The sequence below is a fragment of the Micromys minutus genome, assembly GCF_963924665.1.
Source record: "Micromys minutus genome assembly, chromosome: 5".
Lineage (NCBI taxonomy): Eukaryota > Metazoa > Chordata > Mammalia > Rodentia > Muridae > Micromys > Micromys minutus.
In genome coordinates, this window is record NC_137974.1 from 64,541,115 (window position 1) to 64,558,591 (window position 17,477).

Sequence of the window (17,477 nt, forward strand, 5' to 3'; positions counted from 1 at the left end):
ATTTTGGAAGTGAATGTTAGCAACATATATCATTTTGTTCTGATACATGGACTGCGAATACACATGAAAGAGGCTCATTTTTTATATATATCCAAATAGATAAATAGATTATATGCATCAAATATGTACACTTTCATTGGTTGGAATCTATGATTAGCCCCAAGTTCCTCTATTATCAGGAAAACATTGACACTAAAATTGTCACTAAAAAATGATGCCACTCGCACTATTCAAATCTTCTTGAAGTAACAGATCAGTCTTTCGGTCAGTCACAGAAGAGAGATATCATCCACATGCTCTAACCAGAGAATCTAAGCCTTGTCCTCTAGAAATCAAATTCAAATATTAGAAAACTGCTACTAAGACCGAACAAAAGTGAATGCCAGCTCTTGAATACCATGCCAGGCTGACAATACTCAAATTAGGATAGGGGATTATCTCACTTGTACATCATGATGTTATGTGAATGATCTATGCTCTGTTACCTTCTCGTGGAGAAAACATGCTCACAGAAGTAAAAGGGCACAATGAAGAAGCAGATTATAGAGACAGGCAACCTGGTTTCATAATTTCCCATCATAATCACAAAAATATGAAAACTATATAGACCATACAAATCACAATATTTCTTCCTTATAGATTCCCAATCTGGTAACATTTGTAAAGATCTAGAGAAAATTCTCCTAGCAGTTACATACACTGATAGTTTTCCTATAGTCTCATAAAAAATTAAAAGCAACAAATAAAATTAATTTCAATAATTGGCATTATATAACCCAGTATATCAGAAATATTTTGGCAACATGTAATCAATGTGTAAAAACTCTTAATGAGAGAGTTCACATTTCTTTTACTAAATCTCGGGAATTGTGTCCCATTTAACAGTTAAAGCACACCTCAAGAGATCTCCTTTTCAAGTTCTTAGTAGCCCCTTGCCGGGTGTGATTGTCATATTGTATAGTAGTGGTCGGACAGGAACAAAATTTTAATATTTAATGCTTACTTGGTGTCTTAGATATTTATAACTTAATTAAGCCTCATTTTCTTATATGTAAAGCAGAAATTCCTCCAATATTATAACTTCTGGAAAGAAGTTTCAGCAGGTGCCTCTCTTATGATCTCATTAAGAACTTTGTATTAACTCTAAGCACAGTTTTGAAATCCTGTGGATTTATGGTCTCAATTATGTAGGGTTTACACATATGTACCAATGTTACCTAAAATATCCCTTCTTATAACATTTCCCTTTATAAACCAGTTTTGTGAGTAGAATATTTATGTGCTTTTGTGAGGAACATAAGGATTATAAAGGAACTATGCTTTGTGTTGCTAACATAAATGGATTTGGAAGGCAAAGTGGAAAAACTACAACTTTACGATAAACATTACCACCTCCCTTTAATACATGATTATATTTTATAGCTAAATTACAGCGGAACATTGGGGTATTTGTGTAAGCTGCAAAAAGGCACAGAGGCAGTGAGGGAATCAAAATTACATCTGACTTATTCATTAATGAAAAAAAGATATTCTCATACAGCTGCTATATCAGCTCAAGTGAGAAATATGCAAATATGTTGGCAGTTTTCACCACATAATTCTGCCAAGACAAAATTAAACAAAATGACCTTCCACATTATTAAAGTCCAAGTGTTTAGGAAGGTGCTCTACATTTTAGGCAGAACCATGTAGCACATGTCTCTCAACATTTGCACTATATAATTGTATGCAGATGTACCCAGAGTTATGCAATAGACTCATTCCTTTAAAAAGCACAGTACAAATTCAATATTAAATTCCTTTGGATGTATGGGATGGGGAGCCTGTTATTTAAAAAGTTCTTTTATAATGTAGTTAATCATCCCTTATTTGTCTATTTTTAGCAAAGTAAAATTCTAATATAGAAATTTTGCAGTATTTAAAATTCTAAACATTTTTTAAATGCTTCAGAAATGTATGGAAAAAAAGAAAAATTGCTACTACATGTCAAGGCCAACTCCCAGTCACTGGAACATGTTCCTTTCCTGTATCTAGACATTCTTGTCTTATTGGTGTTTTTGCTCACCATGTTTGTCTTCCTTCCCCCCCCCCAAAAAAAGAGTGTCTTTTGGTTTCCATCTAACTCTTTTTTTTTTAAACTCCTTGAAGGAGTTAAATACCTTGAAGAAGTTACTTGCTCTTGGTGACTCAAATTTCTATCTTCAGAACTAGTGAATTATATGTTTTGTGACTTTATCAAGAATCTTCTAAATTCATTACTGTAAGTCTTCTATAAAAAGATATTAAAAAGTGATCAAGAGTCTTTTTCATAGCAGTACAAGTAGTTGCATGTGCATGTTGATGTATTTGTTTCCCTTTATCCAAAACGTATCTTACTTACCACTGTATTAGCTTAGAAACTCTGCCATTGTGAACTGTTGTATACTGGTGACCCACAGCAGCTGAAATGTGTTGTCTCATAGTTTTGGAGAATGGCAATCAAAAGTCAAGTTTTTGACAGGGACACTCCTTGTGAGGAAGCTTTCAGGAACTGTCTGTTTACATACCTGACTCCTAATTTCTGGTAGCTTCAGGCAGTCCATATCTTATAGATGTGTGCTTTCTCCCAGTATGGCTTTACAGGGTCACATTCAAATATTCTATTTGCATGAGTCAATAGGCTCTCCTTCAAAGGCATTACCTAATCCCAATAAGAGTGCCTATTGTTATCAGTAAAAAAAAAAAAAAAAAAAAAAAAAAAAAAAAAAAAAAAAAAAAAAAAAAAAGGTAAAATGGGGATGAAAATATAGAATCAAAAAAAATATAGAATCAAAAAATCCTTGCATACTTTTGATGAGACTATAAATTAGTACAGCCACAAGCGGGGCAGAGAAACCTTACAAAGCTCACTGAGCCTAGATACATGCAGGTGATATTATATGGAATGAACAGGTTGTACTTATGTACTAAAAATTATATGTGTAAAACTAAGCCATAAAATGAGGCTATTTATTATAGATGGGGATATTAGGATTGCATAGAGGGGTGAGAGAAAAGAAAAAGCAAAACAGAGAATAAAAACAATGTAACTATATTATAATTTCAAAAATTAAAAGCATTGCAAAATAGAAGCAGGGTATAAGTCTTGTGATTTCACTATTTTAAGTATGTTTTCAACAGACAGGAAATCAGTATATAGAATAGACACATGATCTTGCACGTTCATTGTAGCAATTTGACAATAAATATGTACCATTCTTTCTTCAAGTGTGACATGGTTTACACAGTGCATAGACTGTCGTGTGTCTTTCATGTTCTAGGACAAGCTTTAAAACTCATAAGATTAAAACTAAAGTAACTCAACATGAGCCTTTAGTATTATTAGTGATATAATGATAAAATGATTTATCATCTCCCTAAAAACAAACTGAGCTGAAATATTTCCTGAAAAATGACTTTGGCTGTTCTTCATCATCAGTGTATATAAGAAATATAGGAAAGCATATCTGAATAAGACAAAGACATATGGACTATAGCAGAATTCTATAGCAGAATGCAGGGAATTATCAAAATGCTGAACAAGTACCTAGTTGTATCAGCTTGTGTCTGGGGGACAGATTTACACTCTGCACAAAAACATGATCCTATGCTCATCACATTCATTATATGTTGTCATACCACAGGGAGTTTATAAAGATACCACAGTCCTAAAACCATTCAACCGCACATTGCATGCATCTAATAAGCAGTATCTCTTAATCTGTTCAAAATGAGTCACTAAATTCTACCTTGTTCTGATCCTTCTACTGCTTTTCTTCAATGCCTCATCTCTTTATTTCTCTTTCAATGTGCCTCAAAATCAAAGCTATATATGTATTTAGTTAACCATGTCGCACACCTCTCCAGACCCAGCTCCCACTCAGAGAGAGCTGGTCTCCCAGTAGTGCTCCCATTCTTAAGCCCACAGGGCAGACCATCACTTTCATTCCAATAACTGGCCAAAGAAGACACACAAGGAACACACAGAGCACAGGACCTGGGAAGAAGCCTAGGACAGGATACTTCCAATCTTCATCTGTGCACAGACCTGAGACTGTCCCTCAGCCCTCCATACCCAAATCCTTCCCAGAGAGAATTGGTCTCCCAATAGTGCTCTCATTCCTAAGTCCACAAGTGAGATGAGCATTCTTGCTCCAATAACTGGCCAAAGGGGAACTAGCAAGGAGATCTAGGGCTCAGGAACCATAGAGCAACTGTGGATAACATCATTTAAGTCTCCATCTACAACCCTGAGTTAAACTTGTGGCACAGCTCTCTAAACCCAAATTTTGCCCAGAGAGAAGTGGTGTCCCATATGACCTAAGATCACAGTCTCACAGGCTCACAGGGTGAACAGGCTCCAGTCAGAGACAGCAAAACCAACTAACATTAGACATAACCAGATGGCAAAAAGAAAGTGCAAGAAACTAAGTCACAGAAATCAAGTCTACGTGGCATCATCAGAACCCAGTTTTTCAAACACAGTAACTCCTGCATATCCCAACTGGAAAAGCAAGATTTGGATTTAAAATAACATATCATGATAATGATTGAGGATTTTAAGAAGGATATAAATGACCCTTTTAAAGAAATACAAGAGAACACAGATAAACAGGTAGAAGACGTTAAAGAAGAAACACAAAAATCCCTGAAACAATTAAAGGAAAATACAAGTTAACAGGTGAAGGAATTGAATAAAGCCATCCACCATTTTAAAATGGAAATAGAAACAATAAAGAAATCACAAAGGAGACAAACCTGGAAATAGAAAACCTAGGAGAGTGATCAGGAATCATAGATGAAAGCATCAAAAACAGAATACAAGAAATAGAAGAGAGAATCGCAGGTGCAAAAGATACCATAGAAAACATTGACACAACAATCAAAGAAAATGCAAAATGCAAAAAGGTGTAAAACAAAACATCCATAAAATCCAAGACATAATAAGAAGACCAAACCAAAGGATAATAGATATAGAATAGAGGGAAGATTTCCAACTTAAAGAACTAGTAAATATCCTCAGCAAAATTACAGAAGAAAACTTTTCTAACTTAAAGAAAGTTATGCCCATAAAGATACAAGAATCCTACAGAACTCCATGTAGACTGGAACAGAAAATAAATTCCTCCTGTCACATAAAAATCGAAACACTAAATGCACAAAACAAAGAAAAGATATTAAAATCAGTAAAGAAAAAGGTGAATTAATAAATAAAAACAGACTAAAAACAACAGGAAGGAAGAATCACTTTTTCTTAATATCTCTTAACATCAATGAACTCAATTACCCAATGAAAAGATATAGATTACCATATTGGATATGTAAACATGACCCAGAACTTTGCTGCGTACAGTAAACACACCTGAATGACAAAAAAGACACTACCTCAAAAAAAAAGTCTGGAAATAAATTTTACAAGCAAATGGTGCCAAGAAAGAAGAAGGAGTAGCCATTCTAATATTGAATAAAATCAGCTTTCAACCAAAAGTTATCAAAAAGGATAAGGAAAGAGACATCATACTCATGAAAGAAAAAAAAAATCTGCTAAGATGAGCTAATTCTGAACATCTATGCTCCAAATGCAAAAGGACCCAATTTCATAAAAGAAACTATACTAAATATCAAAGCACACATTACAACTCACATAATAATAGTAGGGGCCTTCAACACTACACTCTCATCAATGAACAGATCATGGAAATATAAACTAAACAGAAACACTGAGAAACTAGCAGAAGTTATGAACCAAGTATATTTAACAGATAACTATACAACATTTCAAATAAAACAGAATAATATACCTTCTTCTCAGCACGTCATGGTACCTTCTCTAAAACTAACCATATAGTCTGTCACAAAACAGATCACACCTGATAAAGGATCAAAATAATACCATACATCCTATCAAATCACTATAGCTGGCCTTCAATAAAAACAAAACTACATAAATTCCACATACACATGGAGACTGAAGAATGCTCTAGTCAATAATATCTTGTTCAAAAAGAAATAAAAATAAATAAATTAAAGACTTTTAAAAATGTAATTGAAAATGAAGGCACAACATACCCAAACTTATAAGACATAATGTAAACACTCTCTAAGAGGAAAACTCATAGCTCTGAGTGTCTCCTAAAGGAAACTGGAGAGAGCTTACACTGGTAGCTTAACAGCACATTTGGAGATATAGAACAAAAAATTAAATACACCCAAGAGGAGCAAATGAAATGAAATAATGAAATTCAAGGCTCAAATCAACCAAGTAGAAAGAAAAAGAACTATGCAAAGAATCAACAAAATCAGGAACAGGTTTTTTGAGAAAACCAACAATATAGAAAAACCCTTAGGCAGACTAAGTAGAGTACATAGAGACAGTATCCAAATTAACAAAATCGGAAATTAAAAGTGAGACATAACAAGAAAAACAGAGGAAATTCAAAAAATTATCAGATCTTACTACAGGAGCCTACACTCAACAAAACTAGAAAATCTGGATAAAATGGACAATTTCTAGACAGATACCAAGTACCAAAGTTTAATAATGATCAGATAAACCATCTAAACAGTCATATAATCCCTAATTAGTTAGAAATAGTCATTTAAATTCTCCCAATCAAAAAAGCCTAGGACCAGGTGGATTTAGTACAGACTTCTATCAGATCTTCAATAAAGACCTAATACCAACACTCTTCAAACTATTCTACAAAATAGAAACAGAAGGAACACTACCCAATTTGTTCTTTGAAGCTACAATTACACTCATACCTAAACAACACAAAGACCCAACAAAGAAAGAGAACTTCGGACCAATTTTACTTATGAATATTGATGCAAAAAAACTCAATAAAATTTTTGCAAACTGAATTCAAGAACACATCAAAATGATTATCTATAATGATCAAGTAGGCTTCATCCCAGGGGTGCAGGGAGTGTTCAATATACCAAAAGAATGGCTAAGATAAAAACTCAGATGACAGCTGATGCTGATGTGGATGTAGAGAAAAGGAACACTTCTCCATTTTTAGTGGGATTGAAAGCTGGTACAACCACTCTGGAAATCAGTCTGTAGGTTCCTTAGAAAAATGGATATATATATATATAAACATATAACAAGGACACATGCTCCACGATGTTCATAGCAGCCTTATTCATAGTAGCCAGAAGCTGGAAGGAACCCAGGTGTCCTTCCACAGAGAAATCGATACAAAAAATGTAGTACATTTACACAACTGAGTGCTACTCAGCAATTAAAAACAATGATGTCGTAAAATTCTTAGGCAAATGGATGGAACTAGAAACTATCAGCCCAAGTGAGGTAACTCAGTCACAAAAGAACACACATGGTATGCATTCACTGGTAAGTGGATATTAACCCGAAAGCTACCCAAGATACAATCCATAGACCACATTAATCTCAAAAAGAAAGAGTACAATGTGGATGCTTCAGTCCTTCTTAGAAGGGGAACAAAATATTCACAGGAGAAAATACAGAGACAAAGTATGGTGCAGACACTGAAAGTAAGGCGATCCAGACTCTTCCCCTCCTGTGGATCCATCTCCAATAAAGACACCAAACTTAGATACTATGTGGATGCCAATAAGTGCTTGCTTACAGGAGCTGGATATAGCTGTCTTCTTAGAGGTTCCACCAGAGTCTGACAAATGCAGAGGGGGATGCTAGCAGCCAACCATTGGACTGAGTACAGGATCCTTAGTTGAGGAGTTTAAAGAAAGGACTGGAGGATTTAAGGGGTTTGCTACCACTAGGAAAAACAACATTATCAACCAGAGACCCCAGAGCTCCCAGGGATTAAATCACCAACCACAAAGTACACATTCATGGACCCATGGCTACAGCTGCTTATGTAGCAGAGGATGACCTTGTCAAAGATCAATAAGATAAGAGGCCTTTGGTCCTGGGAAGCCTTGATGGCTCAAAGTAGGGAAATACCAGGTCAGAGAGTTGGGAGTGAATGAGGGAGCACCCTCAAAGAAGTAGGGGGAGAATGGGATAGGGGTTTCCAGAGGGGAAACCGGAAATATGTACAATATTTAAAATGTGAATAAATAAAATATTCAATTAAAAACTATCATTCATTTTCTTTAACCTTTATAAAGCATTGTTTTCTTTTTAAATTTATTCATTTTTACATCCCAGTTACTGCCTCCCACAATACTTTCCCCCATCTCCTTTTCCATTCTTCTCTGAGCAGATGGAGCCATTTTGGGTATCCTCCCACCCTGACAATCTAACTTTTAAGATTTTAGTATGTGTCTTCTTTTACTATTATAAACCCCCCTAAAATTAGACAATTATCTTAAAACATAAATCATACATTAATTCAGTATTTTTTACAAAATACCAGACCTTCTGTATTGTGTAAATTCCATAAGTAGCATCTTTGTATACTACTTTGTGTGATCCTTGTGAATCCCTGAAAGACCATCAGTATGTGGTGTTCAGGCTCCAGCATAAAGCTCATTCCTTGAAATGCTTTATTATACTATTGAAGTACAAAAGCCTTTGGTTTAAAACCCAGAAACGTAAGCACAACAACGAAATATTTTCTGTTGAAGCGGTTCCAAATTAATTTATATTCCGCATTTCACCATGCACGATAACTTTCATTGCTCCTTCTATAATTCTACTTTTATTAAGGCTGCTATCAAATTCAGAATACACATTTTTATTGGCACAGGTGTCTTACAACAACAATGCAAAAAACAATTTTTGCATAGGAATTTAAAGTAATTGATAACAATTCCATTTTTATTTTGTCATTAAAGTTAGACCGTATGCGTAGTAGGAACTTACAACAGACATATTAATGTCTTTAAAATGGAAATTTCATTTTTATTGGTATATGCATTTCCATTACCACTCAGTCCGACAATAGCTCTAAGTAACATGTCCCTCTCATCTTGTTTGATGTAGTACTCTAAGATTTACCTACGTACAAACCATAAAACCAGCCCCATATGACACATACACTTGAAATAGCAATGACCAATAATCAAACATGAGCACAAACAGAACAAAGAACAAATGAAAGAACAAATACTTAAACCGGAGAACACTTCCTGCTTTTTCTTCTTATACTCAAAAACCCAGTGGTCTGACAGTCATACAAGCCAATGAAGGACCAAAGGATGTCATAGAAGACTTTATTTCCCTTAACTCTTCCCAGTAGACCAGCAATTCTTAACTTTTGGATCATGACCCCATTGGAACTTGAATAAACCTTTCACAGGGGTCACCTAAGACCATTAAAAACATAGATATTTATGATACAATTTATTACTGTAGCAAAATTATACCTATAAAGTAGAAACCAAAATAATTTAATGATTGGGGGGTCACTACAATATAAAGAGTTGTATTAAAGGGCCACAGAATGAGAAAGGTTGAGAACCACTGCTGTAGACATTAAAATCTATGTAAAAACTACATGCATTTCTTACATATATAAGTTTATGCTTCTTGTACAGAAACAGCTTCTAGACACAATCTCCTGACACTTGCAGATTTCCTCAACAAGAAGCCCTTGAAAAACAAATGGATAAACAGAATGAGAAATATATGCCATAATCCCAAATGAGAAATCAATTTCATATGAAAGTTCTGTTGCATGTATATTTAAGGTGATTACAATGAGAACCTAACTTTGCAGAGTCCTAGAAACTTCCATAAAGGAAGAATGAATGCATGGCAGTTGTCAAATATAGTATGTAAAAAAAAACCTGCAGATAGACTTACCACAACCAGAATCATATTATGCTCAATAGTCAGAGAAATATGACAAATACTAGAAGGACAGTAGACAGTTATTTGGTCATTATAAGAGCCCAGAAAATGCTAAGACCACATAAACATACTCTGCAAATGTGTCATAATCAACTCAAAGAAAAAGAAGTTCAGTAGGATACTCTTTTATGGTTTTAGTGAGTTAACTAATAAGAGATGATACCCCAAAGTTATGGGCATTACTGAGATATTAACTTTGCACATGTGATAAACATCCATTTATTTACTATCATGAGTGTGTATGAATGTGTGTTTATTTGTATATGAGTGAGTATCTTAATACAATGTATGTAACACAGTACATGTGAAGATCAGAGGTTTACTCTCAGGTGTCAGATCTCTTCTTCCACCATGGCTGAAGGGATCCAACTCAAGTGATCCTTTTTGTACAAATGCATTTATCTGGGGACCTATCTCATGAGACCTATACTCGGACTGTATCAAAATAATAATAATAATGAAAATAAATATTACCATTGATATTATTTGTTACTTTAAGTGTTTCCTTTTACAGTCTGATATTTAGTAATCTTTTTTTACCAAGTTCAGACTAAAACACTCAACTAAACAAAGCAAAGTAGATATTCTGAAACACATCTTATCTTAAATACATTAACTATTAACTAAAGTCACAGACTGGAATAATTCCACATGAGATAGTTGGGATGACAGGGCCTTGGGCTTGACAGGTTTCAGAGGATGGTAACTGAGAAAACAAAGCCTACACTGAGGCTTTGAATACATTGTAGAGGAAACTTGGATAGGATTGTCTTTAAACTCATTTACAACACTAACCCAACTGGAATGGCCCATGACGTTGTTTCTCTAAGGGGGAGGGGATGGAGAGCTGGTAGATTCTGTAGGTGAATGCTATGTAGGAAATTAAACTAAGATGGAAGGCATTTCTCCTTGGGGATTTTTAACTCACTGTAACTGGATTTGGATATGTATTCATATTAGGGATGTGGCTTCCTTTTGAGACATACTTGAGAACATGTGCTGTAGGGAAAATGTATGCTTCTGTGAGGGCCATGGTGCCAAAGCAGAAGTGCACAGGCATCGGTCATACTCCCCTGTCTTTGTCAACACTACTGTAATGTTGGTGAGTTCTAAGCATTCTCTCATGCATTATTTTGAACTAAAAAAAAAAAAAATTCTCCACCAAACAACAAAACAACAAAGCACAACTTTTGTAAGAGCCAAATAAACACACAATACAGTAATAATTCGTTAAATAGTAAAAATAATAGGCAATTACTATGATTAACACAACATATTTTATGCTTACTTCTGTAACTAAACAGCATAAAGATGCTGTGAAAAACATACAGCCATTGTTTTATGTATGTTGTGAGTATCTGGATGCCCCTGTGTGGGTTGGATGAATGGTGCATTCAGGTCTACTCTGTGTGTGCTTGTGGAGGTCAGAGGTCAAATTTGAATGTGTTCCTCAATCTCTCTATGCCTCAGTTTTTAACTGAGGTCTCGTATTGGCTTGGAGCTCTTGGTGACTTGGCTAGAATATCTGGTAGACAAGCCAGAGGGATCTTTTTGGCTCCAACATTTATTCTGCAGATAAAGATGCTGTAATTCTCGGCCGTTTAAATCGCCTGTTTGAGGTCGTATAACTTACAGCTGGATTAGAACCTAACACTAAATGGGAGCAGTGGGCCAAAGAGAAGAGAAAATGTAAGAGCTGAAGAGGAGAGAGCTGGATGGAGTGAGGAGGCCTGAATGGAGTCTGTGGTACAGTGCTCTGAATGCCTTTCTGTGTAACGTGTGACTAGACACTTAGCAACGATTCAAAACCTGGATGTTAGCAGGATCATGAAAACCCAACTTTAAAAAGTTCTCTTTAACAGCAAAGCAGTGGGTTGACATGTGTGGCAGAGGTTGTTCGATTCTCCTATTCTGGTTCTCCTTCAGGGAATAAGGAAATCTCCACTTTCCAGATCTCTCATAGTTAGGTTGGACCTTTGTGTCCAAGCACAAGTAAAAATCATGTTCTCTACTGCATGATCTTCCTCCACCTCACTCTACACAGACTCTACGGTCTGTATTCCCTTTCCTAATGACCATGGGCTCATGTATATAAAATGAATTCCTACTCTCAATACAACCACTGGTTTCTCTTTTTAAATATCAACTTAAACAACTAAAATCATTTTCTATATTGCTCTGAAATTAAAAGTTGTTTTTCTTTTCTAGACTATACTAATTAAGCAGGGATTATGGTGTGCAGCTGCTACACAGCTGGAATGTGAGAAGGGGCTATCTCCTTGGGAGCCCTAACTGTAAGCAGGAGCCTCCGACTCACAGCTTTCTACTTTTGCAAGGTAGAAGGGTTATTTTAGTATTGCCATAAGACCTTTAAGGTGCTTCCTATAAGCAAAACACTTTGATTCTGCCACTATGACAGAAGAAGATGTATCTCAGTCATCCTTGAGTCCTGGAATCCATGTCTTTTGTTCTTTCTTTTTTTGTGGTGAATTCAAGGCTGAGCTATGTGACCATGGAATGTTTCTGAAGATAAAAGTATCTGACTTTAAGGGAATGAATGCAGTTTATTGATTTTGTTTTGTTTTGTTTTGTTCTCTTACCTCGTAGAAGTAGGTAGCATGCCACGAAGACAGACAGTCTTTCCAGAGGGAAAGTTTGTGTAGGGAAGAATGGAGGTGTCTTGTCAGTATCTAGCACAGTTGAAGAGGCTCACAGTGGAGCCAGATGGGAAGTAGATCTTATGGTGTGCACTAAGTTGTCACATGACCCCAGACACCAGTCTTAAGTTCTCTAGATGTGTCTTTGATATTGTGAAACAGAAACAAGCCATCTCTGTTATGACCTTTGAAATGAATGACTTGAAAAAGAAACTTAGATAGGTGATAGAACTAGGTGGTGGGTCCCCACAAAATGGCACCATGCAGCAGCTCTTGCGTGGGAGGGCTTATGAGGCAGGGAAATAATGGCAGCCTCTGGGAGAGGAAGGAAAGCAGCGGGTGTGGGCAGTGACAACGTGGCTTTTGTTGGGCCCTTGGAACATGCACAAAGGGACATGACACTTGGCATGCTAGAAATGATATGTCTTGTCCCTGGGTCCCTCAAAAGCTGGCTGTAAAGATGTTTGGTTGTTGTGATGTCACTTCTAGCTTTCCATGTATGTGCCTGATTGCCAACAAGAAGAAAAAGAACTGTCTATTGTTGTTTGAAAACAATCTGTTACACTGAAGGAAAATGATGTCATCTCTAGCAAATCCCATTCAGGAGTAGCAGATCTGTCTCTCTGGCTTAAATGTTAGTATATGGGCAAAGCTGTGGCTACTTTTACTTAATCATTTTCTTGACCCAGAAAAAAAAAATCATAAGAGTTACTGCTGTGCTCTTTATGACGAGGGAAGGAAGCCAGGGGCACTATCTTCCTTTGAATGATGAAATTTCCAAAGAGAAAGGCAAGACATTTCTTTTAAGCTATGAGGTTGGCATTCTCTTCCTGATTTGAATGAACTTCAAAGTCAAATGCAATTTCAGAATATTATTCCATCATGGCCACGTGTTACTTGTAACACTCGTATAAAGCTCTAAAATCCCTTTCTACAGAGCAGATTGAGAGTTCTCTTCATCAACCCATTCTCAGTCCTTCAAAAACTCCCAGTGGATTTGCCTTCACTTATCTAGACCACTAAAAAAGTTTGTAAATAAGTCTCTATTGCAAAAATAGGTGATTCTGATGATGTGAGACTCTTGAAGACCTCAAAACCAAGCCCTGATGAAGAATGATGATGTCAAGAACCCATTCAAAGAGTGCTTACTAAGTGCTTCTGTAGATCAAGCATGTTCTCAGCTATGGACATACAGTATAGGGAGATCAAGATCTTGTCTTCTGTGGATCAAGTATGTTCCCAGCTGTGGACATACAGTATCGGGTGACTGAGGTCTTGTCTTCATGCTTCTGTGGATCAAGCATGGACACACAGCATTTGTAGATCAAGGTCTTGCCTTCATGCATAATCCATTCTACTAAGATCAGGCATATTCATCCTACATTTCTGCTGGAACATCTTACCACAAGCTCAGTTGCCAAAAGCATCATTTCTTTATTACCTCTCATTTCTGTTTTAGAAGTCTAGTGTGGATCTCATGTGAGTGAAAGAGATCAAGATGCAATCAGCCTGCTTCTTTTCAGGATATGCTAGGTGAGAATCACTTTCTGGATTTTACCAGTTAAAAAAAAAATCGCCACAGTTACTTAATTCATGACCACCTTTATCAAGCAATGCTGCCCACAAATGTACTTTCTGTCACACTCTTCAGTTTTAAATTTTGTGATAAATAGTGTTCCCCTGGATCCACCATGATAATTTTACCTCATTTAATTATACCTTTGATATTTTTCCCACTTAGGAGAGGAAATTCAAAGGTTCAGGAAACCGGGACATTTTTAGGTTTCATAATTATTTTTGAAATATAATACATTTGTTATTTTGTATAGAAATGTTTGGAATGATTATTTGGTGTTCAGTTTATATTAACATAATTAAAACCATCTGTCATATCTCATGATTTTATTCCTGTTTTGTCTCAATTTCTAAGCTCATGCTTAGCCTCCACAAGCGAATTAATAACTAAGAAAGTCGTTCTGCCTAAAATTTTAGAGATTTTATTCCCTTTACCATTTAGTAGGTAAGGTAAAAAAGAAATTTATTTTCAGAGAAGCAAATCCAAGTCAACTGTTAGTTCTCTCTAAAGCCTGGGTGTATGCTGTCTTGCTCAGTGACCTGAATCGGGACTAGAGTTGATATCTCATTGCTCAGTGGTAATGTTCCTGGTAAGACCCTAAGGAATGAATTTAGGCAGAGCAGGCAAGACCACCAGCAACAGTCAGTCACTGTCGATTCCTGGCATGTTACATCAAGATTTTAAGAGTGTCGGAATCTGTTAGAACTTGCTTTGAAATATGACAAGTTGTCAAAGACTTACCATAAGAGCCTCTTGAGGTTAATATGTGAAGCTATATAATGACTTGATTTGTGTGATATACTCTCCCTGCTCTTTGTTACACAGTCTCTGAGTCTTGATGGATTTTATAAGTGCATAGCCTACTTTTACTGCACAACTCCCTCATCTTGAAACATAACTGCAAAAATATATCATGATATTCATTCTGTGAGTCAATTCATTGTGTGCGGGTTTATAGGCAATTATGCAGAATGTAACACAACCTTTAGGAACTGCGGAAGATTTCTAAAAGAAATAAAATCCGACTCCTACATTCAAGATCCTTAAATACTTGTTACTATAATGTGAGGCAAATGCATAAACTATCCAAAGGAGACAAGAACTCAACAGACACAAGCCTGCTACACACTGAGGAGCTCTGGACGTAGGCTAGGTTCCCAGCAACATGCTAAAAGAATATTGAAACTCAAGGGAGACTTTTGAAAAGTATGAAAAGACCCATTTACAGTGGAATGAAATTTGACATTTATTTCACACATAAAACTATACACTAAGTTAAGCCCCAAAGAAAGAAGCTGTAAAATATACCAGAAAACATCTGAGTTCACATCTTTGTGCCTCAGCCTGGATATACATATGCAATGCCATGACACAGGCCAAAAAGGAATTATGTGGTACTAACAAAGACAGCAGTGACAGGTATTTTATTGAACATGTGGTGATATGCATATAGTGCATATCATTTAATTTTCATAATAACAAAAAGTAGCTATTGATATCGTAGTTTCTTTTATTAAAATGAAGGTCACAGGATTGAAATGAAGACCTAATAGTCACACAATTAACCAATAACAGAACTGTTCTAACTCACTGACCTTAGGGAAACCCATTTCTTCAAAACCAGCCCTAGTTATAAGCAACAAAGTTTTCCCTGCATAATTGATTGTTTTTCTTTTGTTGTTGTTCATATGAGATTGAAGAAGAAAAAAAAATACACACACACAGAATGGTGGGGAAATTAGGCTCCTTGTTATATGAGTTTCCTAAGTATGCCAAGGGTTTTAGCTCTTAGGGACACTTGTAATACACAGCTTGGGAGGAAAACTTCAAGAGTTTCTTTTTCTCATGCAAGAAGAATTTAGATTGGAATGTTTGAGATTCAGTTCATGTTTTGACTGAGCTAAGTTGCTGTAAATAATAGACTAATGAAGATAGTCCTGTCTTTGTTGTTTAATTGTGTGCATGTTTATGTCTGTGTGGGGGTATATGCGTGTGAGTTCAGATGCTTAAAGATGCCAGAAGCATTCTCTGGTTCCTCTGGAATTGGAGATTCAGGCTGTTATGGAATAAATGGTGTGAGTGCTGGGGTCTGAATCAGGTCCTCTACTGGAACAGAAAACGCTCTCCATATCTGAGCCACCTCCCCAGACCCACTTCTTTTTGTCTTTCAATGTACATCTTAGAAATGACGCCTTATGAGTTCACAGACAGTATCCTCATCTCACTTTTTTCATAAGAAGGTTATCCTCCATTACAAACAAGCAGCTTCCTACTTGTGACTGGCTGTAATGGGACCAGCTGACTCACACTCCTGTGCTCCTGTGGCAGGTCTTTGCTCAAAACTGTGAGCCACAATGAGTCCTTCCCCCCTTAAATTAGGAGGTCTGCTGCTTGCTGTTGTTGTTTCGTTTTGTTTTATTAGGTACTGTATTACAACAATGCAACAAATAGCTGATAAATGATGCATATGTGGGCTCCTATTTCGTATTTAAATATTGGATCTCCTGCAAAGCAATTCTCCTTTAAGATACAGAGTAAAGTCATTATGCTAAATGCCTATCCTGTTGGTACAGAGGCTGTCTTGTGCCAAAGAGTTGAAATGCTTCCTGACTTACATATATCCCATGACCCCACAGTCCCTCTCTGCTCTCAGACCTACTATTCTTTTGGGTAGCTCAGGTAACAGTTTCTACACTGCCTTAATCAGATATTTTCAAATGTATATGATAATGAACAAGATAACCCCCTGGGAAGGTTTTGTTCCCCAGGGATTTCCTGGCTACATTCATGTTTATTCTTCGAATTTAAATTTTTATATCATCCTAGCTACCTTCAACACAAAAGATGGCACTACTACATATTAAAATATTTTTTATTAAATTATTGAGTTACCTGAAGAAACCCAACATTTTGTACCATATAATCATCCCACACAGGATAAAATAGTATCTTTTCTATTATGTGTCTATTTTTCATGACTTTGAGTAAAAGTTTTTATCAGGTTAGTTTTGTACATGGTGTTCCCAAATAAATGAAAATGTAGTGGAGTTTTTTTTTCTTCATCATTATCTGTTTTACCATATTATGTATTTATTTGTAGACTGTTAAATTTTTGTGCTGCTATCTTTCCTTGTTTGAGTAACTTTATCATTTAATAGCTAGAGATTACTAGTCATTACCATGTTTGGTTTTCCAATTAAATAAGTATATATATTTTATATTTACTATATTAAGAAAAAATGAGAAGATTGGGGCTCAGTAGTTAAGAGCACTGGATGTTCTTCAGGGGGCCAGCTCAATTCTCAGCATCCACATGGCTGCTCATAACCATCTAAGACCTTTGCTCTAGGAGATCTGCTGTCCCCATCTGGCCTTCATAGGCACCAGGGACACAAGTGACAAACAAACTTATACTAGAGAA